The following is a 10,361-nucleotide window of genomic DNA, read 5'->3' as shown; positions in this document are numbered from 1 at the left end:
TTAATCAGCTACAATTTCTTGTGTCTACAATACCCGGATTTTCTTCTGGCCTATATAAATCATTAAAATTAGAAATGCAAATATTCACATCTCTTTTCCTTCCAAACAGCTGTGAATAGTACAGTATTCATTCATGCAGCACCTGCAACCCTAGTCCTGGGCCTCCCCTGAATGGATACTGGGGTTTTGTAAGGTGCAGAAGCGATGAGTAATAATGTGCTACCAAACTCAACTGGGCTTTGTATCTAAAGTCCTGACCTTGCAAATGCTTGCACACATGGCTAACTTTATGGGTGTGCGCAGTCCCATTGAAATCAGTGATGCACATAGCACATAAAACTACATGTGTCATCAAGGCTTAAGACAGTATTTGAAACCAAGGCTTAAGAGAAGAAAGCCTAGTACAGTTCCTATGTTACTGTATTATGGGGTGGATGGACTAGGGACAATAAAAATCAACTTGCACCTTCTTTCACCATCATAAAAGAAATCCAGTGCCTTTGAAGGTTTGTTTAGGGAGAATGCCCCATCCTTCTCCCAGATCCAATACCTGCAGTGACCTCTTTTCCCAGTACAGATTTTTACCATGTACACACACCATAGCCAGACTGGGGACTATGCTCCTGCCCTTCTAAGCAGGGAATACCTTACAGCAGTATTTGATACTTACATACACATACCATTCTAGGAGTCTGTGAATTGAATCTCTATTACCCTATAGTATGTTCTGGCTGTATTTTATTGCTTAAAAGAAGTTCAGTAAGATTTTTTGTGAGAAAAACACGCAGTACAGTGCTGTTATGTGACTGGGAGATTTGCCATGACTTTTCCAAAAGCAAGCCCAATCTGAGGTAAAGAAAGGGTATCTGCATTATTACTATCCACTGGGAGCATTTACACAAACACTAATTTGCTGTGCAGTAAAAAGTCACCATCGACATGTGCGCAGCAATTAGGGCGCAGTAGACTAATTGACTGCACTGCCATCAGATACAAGTGGCATCTGATTGACAGATACAAGTACTTCCAAGAGAAAGTACTAAATGATGGTGCAGTAACAACAGCACCATAAGGCCACATGTAGATGTGCCCCATGTGTCTGCTTTTGCTCCATGGGAGGTGAAAGAGACACCTCGGAAACTCATTCTTTACTGAAACAGAGCTAGGTTTACATAGGTAGAATGCTATTAGAACCAATGAATCAGGCCCAATAAATGAATGCAGGTATATTCTACTATGAAAAATGAAAAAGCTTAATAGGCACATAGGAAAAACTCTGCAAAATAAGCTGTGATTCTAAAGGTTACTATTTTTTGCTGCTGACAGACACAGGATAAAAACCCCAGAGCTCTACCAGAAGAGAAGCAGCATCCGTTTGACCTAGCTCACCTAACATGTGTATAGATTGCACGCTTCAGAGGGGCTTTTTTGCAATTTTAATCTAATAGCAATAAGCTCTGGAGTTTATTCAAGTGTAGATGCACCCACAGAAGATGGCTCTCTAAGTTGCTTCAAATATGATCTGTTCTTACCATGCCAAATTGACTATTTTATACCCTGAACTGTCACTACAGACCAGTTCCCTTTAAACATTTGCACACTTAATTCTACTCACATGAGTAGAAGTTTTATCTAGAACAGGTCAGACAATATTCACATATATAGAATACTATGTGAGAGAGCTTGTAGGCCTGGATCCTTAAAAGAGCATGATTATTATCAGTAAGAGAAATGGTGTCTCCCCAATGATGGTAACCTACTTTCAAATATTAATCACCCAGCTGCTATTTTAATTTCCAGACACAAGCATAAAGCTATCATGTGAACCAAAAAATGCAGCTTTAAGAAACAAAGCCCAAAACCATTTGAAATAAATGCAATTCTATGAGTCAAATTCTCCATTCATTATAGGAGTGTCTGCCTAGAATCAGTCCAGTTAGTGGAATTACACCAGCATCAATCCAAAGTAATGTGGTTCATATGTATTTTCATAGTTATAATATTTAAGCAGTATAAGGCACTGATTTAATTTGAAAATAAATTTTGGCATGAAAAGAATCAGTCCCAAATAAAACATTGGAGTCTTTTTTGGTGGTTTATAAGGACCCAAACCTTTAAAAAATGAGAGCAGTGCAAACAGTGCTTCTATATGTTCTGTTGATCGTATGTGAGAACTGGTTTAACATTAACAATATACACAGAACAAAAACTCATATGGGCTGAACAGTGCAAGGTTGCCAATTTAATTTGAAATGACTTGACAGAAAATCTCTAGGCCACCAAATGCTATTATAAAGCACTGTATTCTCATTAAAGGTCTGAGCCTTTTTTTCTCCCTGAGGGCAGACTCCTCGTGAGGCTGTCCCTCTGGCATAACATGTGATAGAGCTAATCTGTCTTCACTTGGACAGCACTGCGGATATGCAAACCCAGGTGGCACTAATAGGTTTACAGTAATAACTATGGAATTGGATACAGTATGTTACACTGTGAGAAATTCCCACAGATCAATTTTTGTGGTGAAGGTTAACCAACAGACATTGAGCCATAATATTCTTTTTTCATGGGTCTGTTAACAATTTTATGGTTTTAAAAATAAAAGCAGAGAAAATCTCCCATATTTGGACAGAACATAAATATTTAACTTTTCAAACATATCTGTTATATACGTGCATAAAAACACTCCGTCTCAGAGTCAAATCCTGCTGTCAGGCACCCTGCTGTAAGACTAAAGGAATACCATGTTTTCAATGGTATTTTTTCAGATTTATACCAGTATAAATAAGAGCAGAATATAGCCCACCATTTAAAAAAAATCAATATAACATCACATTGTTGGGTTCAGTCATTTTAGCATTATTTCTCTAGTTATTTGCAATTAGAATGAGAACAAAAGTAGCAATGTAATAGTAAGCAAGACCCTTAGCAATTGAAAATATCTTCATTGTTATGCAGCATTATAGGTGGAGTCATAAAATTGTTATCTGACCATTTGTGGTCATTACAGATCCCATGGCACCCTTTGTGAGATTAGGGGCTTTAATCATACTGTTATGGCCAAATTCCAGCCTTAGTAATTACATTGTTTCTACCTAAACTCTGCATTTTACCCAAGGTGGTTGCATTTCCATGGTGGATGAAATGTGAGTATGCTTTGACATGTAAAAGCTATCTGTAGCCTTTAGCATATAGGTGCTGGGAATGATGTAATGTCGTCATTACAATTAAGATAAAGTACATAGTTTTGAGAAAATACAAAAAGCCGCCCCTTAATCAATATCATTTGAGCCCAAGAGATACCTGTATTGTGGTATGTTATATCTTAGCAGTCATAAATTCCGTACCCACATTAGCTCCCTCAGATGGAACATATTGTGAAACTATACACACAGTGCTTGTAACTGAAGGGGATGTATACAACCTCACTGCAAATTCGCCCTGCTTGTCATTCCACAAAGCAGCATTAGTACCAGCTCAAGCCAAAGCATCTGCCTTGCTTAAGACAAACAAGGATAACTCTTCCAAGAAGAGGAAAGAGTGTAATTAATTTAGGAGAGATAGTGCTAAAATTAAAAAAGCACGCATAGAGTCACACATAAAGCAATGTGAGCCCTTCAGAATCAGAAGGACATGTCCACCTGTGGATATGATTTTGGGTGACTATCTAACCATGCCATTTCTTCCTTCCTAAGATGATTCAGGTACTGCCTCCCACTTCCGATGCCTACTCATCTTCACAAGTAAGCAAAGACATATGGAAAGAGGGATGATGCACTGTGAATAACGTAAGATGGTTCTCCAGCTTGGAATGCCACCTCACCCCTTTCTTGTGCGTATGACTTGGTCAGCCATTATGCTTCATCTCTCAAAAGCGTGTTACAACAAGTACCACAAGCGAAGGCAGGCAAGAAAGACACAGTCCTGCCTGCTCCATGCTAATCCATTTGCCACATTAGTGACATTTTTTAGTAAGCAGTATGATCCTACACAAGCTCATAATTAAATCAATAAAGTGTTTTTTATTATTATTTCAGGTCCTTAATGCTAAAGAAGAAAATAATGCTTCCAGATTGTTGAAGTTGTTAATTCATTAATAGCAGGGCACAGTCTAATATGCATCAAGCTGAATTACACCCTTATTTCATGAATAGTCTCACTGGGGCTAGCTGGGCAGTACATGACTAATGTCTCAGCATCTAGCCCTACACTACAGTAAGACATAATGTAGTTAAAGGAAAAATCACTTGTGTTACATAGTGCCCTGTACAGTGTACAATGATTGTAACTAGGTGCACTTAGGAGCCGGAAATTGCTGATTTTCAATGGTTATTTAAGCAGGAAGTCATGTATTGTCCCTTGTTTTAAACAGACAAAATTGCATGGAATAATGTGACGCATGGAAATGCCATTATTCAAGATGACACTAAGTGAGATTGGACTACACATTTTAAACACCTAATTTTGATAATATATTTACAACTTCGCTGTCAGTCCTGCATGCCATCAAGTACTATTTCACAATCATAGAATAGTGGGGTTGGAAGGGGCCTCAGGACATCATCTTGTCCAGACCTCTGCTCCAGGCAGGATCGTCCTTGACTAGGTGATTCTAGACAACTGTATGCCTCAAGTGTCTGCCTAACGTTCTCGTAAAACAGGGGTGTCCAACATACAGCTCACAGGCTAGATCCAGCCCACACAGCCCCATAATCCAGCCCCAAGTCTGCTCCATTAACCCACATGCTGCCCTGGATGACTCCGTACTGCATGTGGTGCTCACTGGAGCCAGGTCCTGAGCTGTGCCACCTGTTGCGCTTGCTGGGGCTGATCCTGGGTAGCACCACCTGAAAGCAGCCTGTGGGACCAAGGCTGAGCTGAGCTGCCTGTAGGGCTGGGGCAAAAGGAACTGGACGGACATCCTGATTTGCACCAGTTAAAGGGAAAGCTTCAGACAGAAAGAGAGAGATGTGAAGTAACGACCACTCCCCCAGGCCCATCTTAGACACATACTCCATTAGCTCATGGGGAGCCAGGCATCTGGAAAATCAAAACTAATATTCATTGGGATTAAAAGCTGGTGATAGTAAAAACAACCACAGCACTTACTGAGATACCAGGTCCTGGGCTGTGCCACTCATGGTGTTTGCTCAGGCTGGTATGCCAGACTGGCCCAGGCAGGTGCCGCATACACTGGATCAGGCATGCAGGAGGGGATCCAGTCCATGGTCCAGCCTTACTCAACCCATCCAGTGCATGGGGCCAAATGAGTTGGACACCCCTGTCTTAAAATATCAAAAGATGGAGAGTCCACCTAGTTTGCCACTAAGTTTTTTTTTTCTATTTTTCTATTTACATAAACATCATATACAGGTTCTCATATCAAAAAGACTTTTCACAGTGGCTATCCTTTAAACAATTGTTTAACAGCTAGTATCACACAACTGCTGCAGCTATTTCTGCTTCTTCACAGAGAAAATAATGTTTTAAGTATTTAAGTATTCTTCCCTAGTAAATGTTACAAAGTTCTGACTTTTTAATAAGGACTCTTGTTTGAATTAATATATTATAAATAATAGTATATTGGGTATTATCATGGTTCCAAACCCAACTCCAAAGAACTTGCAATGTAAATGCACCAGACAGACAAAGGGTATAAGAAAAGAATAATTATCCCCATTTTACAGGAGGAGAATCAATTAAATGTCTTGCCCAAAGTCAGAATGGATGTATGGCAACTGTGCTAGGAACTGAGCCTAGATTTCCTGAGCTGCAGTCCAGTGTCTTACTACCAGACCCCTGTTCATCAGACTGAACCAGCTAAGGTAATATTTAATATAAATAACCTAAAAATGTTGTTAACTTTTACTTTCCATTTTTAGCAATTTCATTGAACAACAGGGAAAGGTTTTGTGTTCAGTTGTGTGCTTTGGACACTTATTACAAACAAAAGCGTGTGTTGAATGTTGAATCAAGAAAGTGAGTGCAGCTGCATTTTCAAGCTAATTTTTAAAAAGGACCTATTTGATTTTAGAGCTAACAAACAGTAATAACATAGCAGAACCAGAAGCTGCTTTCACAGTTTCAGCTACCAACTCCCAAATCTACCAGCTTACCAGAGTTCCTCCCACAGCATTCAGTGCTATTTCACACCTCCAGCATTTGTTGGATGACCCACACCTACCTAAAAGTCACCACTGCAAAAACTGAGCTTCCTCTCAGACCCTCTCTCCTCCCTCGCAGACGGTACCACCACGGTCTTCCCCATCACACAGACTCTTGAAATCATGTTGCACACAACCGTGACTCTCAACAAATCTTGCCTTTTCTCCATCTTCCTTGCCAAATCCTTACCCAGGTGTTGATGGTTCTTTCTTTTCTCAGAAACTGCAACATGTTCGTCTCTGTACTTCTGATATTGTCTAACTCCACACATTTCAAAATAAAATGCAGGTTAAAATCATTCTTCTCTCCTGCTGCTTTGACCACACAATTCCTTTTCCTGGCTCCTTCACACCTTTAAAACTGCATCATGTTCAAGTTTCCCATCCTCCTTTTTTCTGTTTCTAATCTTATTTCACTCATTCTCTGACCAGGTACTGTGATTTATATCTTTCTCTTGCTCTCATCTTTGTGCTTTCTACCATGTGTCCACACAAACTTGGAATCCCCTCCCCATCTTGTGCAGAAGGTAAAGCAACATGGCACTTTAGAGACTAATGGGTGCAGAGAGGTATGAACTTTCACAGGCAACAACTTACGTTCCACTACTTGAAATTTGAACACTGATCTATGTGTCTCATATGGTTAAATTCTATGGTTTATGATTTAGACCAGGAGTCACCAACCTACAGCCCACCAAGTGATTTTATCCAGCCTGTGAAGCTGGGATGGCAGCAGCAATTCAGCAGCAGCGGGGGTGGGGTGGCAGGGATTGGCAGTAGCTGGTCACAGGCATGTCAGTGGCAATCTGGCAGTGGCAGGAGGTAGCGGGGGAAATCATCAGCAGTATTAGGAGGCAAGGAAAGCAGCAACAGCAGCTTGGTCTCAAGCGCAGTCTGCCTTTGAACAGACCTGCATTCATTTGGCCCGTTACTCCTAGAAGGTTGCTGACCCCTGACCGACACTGTGAGCTCCATGGAGCAGGAACCCTTTCTCCCTGTATTTTTGTATACTGCCAAACACTGCACAGGGGCTTAGCATATATACCAAGTACAGTGACAACGTGATAATAATGATCTTACGCATATTTAACAACTTTCATCCAGATGGATCCCAAAGCACTTTATACCATTTGCCAATTAACTGTATAAGCTAAAGTATTTATATAGGAATCACTTCGCCCACCAACTATGGCCTAACGCCAGTAGCACTTTAATTACACAATACAGGTTTAAGACAGGAAGTGAAGAATCATATCATATTCCCAGTTGGAACGTAGGCAGACAGCTTATAATTACCAGAGCTCGTTGAAAATGCCAAGAAATTTTCATGAAAAATTTACAATTTTTTGTCAAAATTTAAAAAAAAATCAACTGATCAATATATAGCTCAAAAAAGCAGAACACACAAACAACTGCAATTGATTTCCAAACTTTCCTGCAAGTTTTGAAAATTCTAATTTTTTCTCTATTTGCTCTGACAATTACTCACCTAAAGACTCTGATTCTTCAAGGACTGCCATGGGATCTTTTTAGTTAGGACTTTTGTTTTTATGTGTTGAATACAGAAAAACTGCAGCTGGAAAGGTAATACCATACTGAGACATCAGACAGTGGAAGAAGCAATTTATTTGTTAGTGAACATACCTATGTTCAAACCATATTTTGAAGGACTTGATTTAAATGCTGAGGTAACTCGAGCTCATTCTTGAATAATCTTCCAAACCTATGCAAATCCACAATAAGGGAATTCACCATTAAAATTTAAAATAAAGTTCAAAGTTTCAAATGAAGTTTGATGAGTTAAACAATTTCTTGGGTCCCCAAAACTATTCAATGGGTAAAAGTTTGGCTTTGTTGAAGTTATTGTGAGTTTTGTCATTGAGTTTACCATGGCCAGAATTCGGTGCAGTCTGTAGAACTTGCTGAATAGTGAAAAAATATTTGTGAATAAATTATTTGCTGATTGCTCCAACATTATTAATAATTTATTTAAAGACTAGAATTCAAACATACAGAAAGCTGGTCAAAGAAGAGGGAAATGTTTTTATGTATAATTTATTCAAAACAGATAGAAAAACCTTCATTAATATTATTTAGATAGCCTATCTAGGCTATAGTACCTTGGTTTTCCAGTTTTAAATGACTCATGAGTCTTTTAGAAAACTGCCAGATTTTCACCCATACTAAGCTTTCTTTCATGACTGGAGATACTCTTATTTCTATTTTTCCCCTTTAGTATAGCAAACGTCAGCTCTTTCTTCCATTTGTACTGAGGTAGACTTAACTTTGACTCAAAGCCCGGTATGTAAGAGTATGATACTGTGCTTTAAATTATCTGTCCTAGCCAAGGTACTTTCAACAAGGAGAAATGAGCACATTATTCCTGAAATCCACCTTAGTATAACTCCATGACTCAGAATACAAAAGAAGAGAAACACAGTAGGTAGCCCTGGTTCTTTGCAGTCCCTCTTCCACCCATGTTAACTTTTGGATTGGTCTCATCAGAAGAATGAGGAAACTTATGCATTTAGTTGCACTAGAATTTCCATGCTGAGCCTGCAACCTGACTCATCCCAACTCCCAACCAACGACTTGCCTTTGAAAATAGCACATTTGTTTTAGGGATGTTTCATTAAGTATACCTATACTTTATATAAAAGAATTCACCATTTCCACACATTTTGTTGTTACTATATTTCCCAAGTGCATTTAATATATGCTGTTAGTGATATTTCAACATTAATTTCCATGGGGTTCTGTTGTATTCAGCATAACAAAATATAGCACAATGGTCGTTCAATGACCTACTACAATTATTCCTTAAATACACTTTACACTAAAAAGGGGTTTGTCAAACCTAAAGACTTAGCACAGCAAACAGCTCTGTTTCATTATACATACTGTTTGATTAAGTTTAATAAAGACGGTTATCGCATTATAAACCTTCAAGAATAAACAGACACAGACATAGTTTCTAAAAGGAGAAAAAAGGACAAGAGCAGTATGCAGCCACTGAGATAAAGATGATGAACACCTATAAGAAGGTACAGATTTTACTGACTTATTTTTTACACTAAAAGTAAAAAACAAAAGGAAATTCAAGTGAGTAGAAGGTACAGAAAATAGAAGAGTAGAAAGAACATGTTTTTCAAATGGATTTCCATAACTACCAAATTACTCTCCTAATAACTTTATCTATACCTGTTTGTAAAATGTGGGGCATAAATAATGTAAAATTTTATTTTCTTATTTAAGGGTTTCTATATTTATCTGCACTCTGATTTGACATCTATAACCGTAATCAACACGTGCATTCAAATGCTATAAATCCTCGTGACAATATTCAGTGCTATTCTATCTGCAGCTATTTTGTCTTCCTTCTCAGAAATCATCACTGCAGCTCTATTATTTTTATTAATAAATATTAAACATAGCTGAACATTACTTAGCAAAATCCTGTTTAAGAGAATTAACATGCAGTAACCATGGCGCAGAAAGGCTGGGCAGCTAAATTATGTCTTTTTTCCTATTAGAATGAAACACAAATACTTTAGATCTAAAATGCTATACAAGTCAACAAAGAACCACTGGCTCCGTGTGTGTGTGTGTGTCTGTGTATAAAGATTGATATAATAAGCTGTTTTTAAAATTTAAACATAGACTTATGCTTAAATCCTGAGGTTGCTTGTTGCTTTGTGATCTCTGATTATAATGACAAAGCAAGATCAAGAGATGAAAAGTCTCCAAGATAAAACGAAGGTGCTGCAGTTTATTGTGTGAGTGACTGTCAGCAGCATTTATCCTTCTGAGTCAAAATTGATCCAATGCTTCAGGATAGTGCTCAGAGCCAAGGTACTCCTGGAGGTGCTGTCTTTCAAATGAGATGTATGGCCAAGGCCATGTGTAGATGAAACAAGGGGCATGTGTGCACGACACTTTAAAGCGGGTTAAATGCTCTTGCACTGCTTTAATGGTATCGGTGTTTGCCCGCGTCAGCAGCACATTGCGCAGCAGTTCCAACTGCTGTAGCAAGTTTGACAGCGTAATGCGCCTTAAATGACTTGGGGTGCAGCAAACTAAATCCTCCAAGGAGTTTGTTTGCTGCCCTACAACCGCAAAGCGAAGTGCTGGGCTCTGTGCAGCTCAGTGGCTCTGCAGGAAGCCCATGCAGGCAGCCTAACAGCAGCCCAGGAAAGCAGG

The sequence above is a fragment of the Alligator sinensis genome, unplaced genomic scaffold (genome assembly GCF_000455745.1).
Source record: "Alligator sinensis unplaced genomic scaffold, ASM45574v1 scaffold866_2, whole genome shotgun sequence".
NCBI lineage: Eukaryota > Metazoa > Chordata > Crocodylia > Alligatoridae > Alligator > Alligator sinensis.
Note: the sequence above shows the minus strand (reverse complement) of the source record.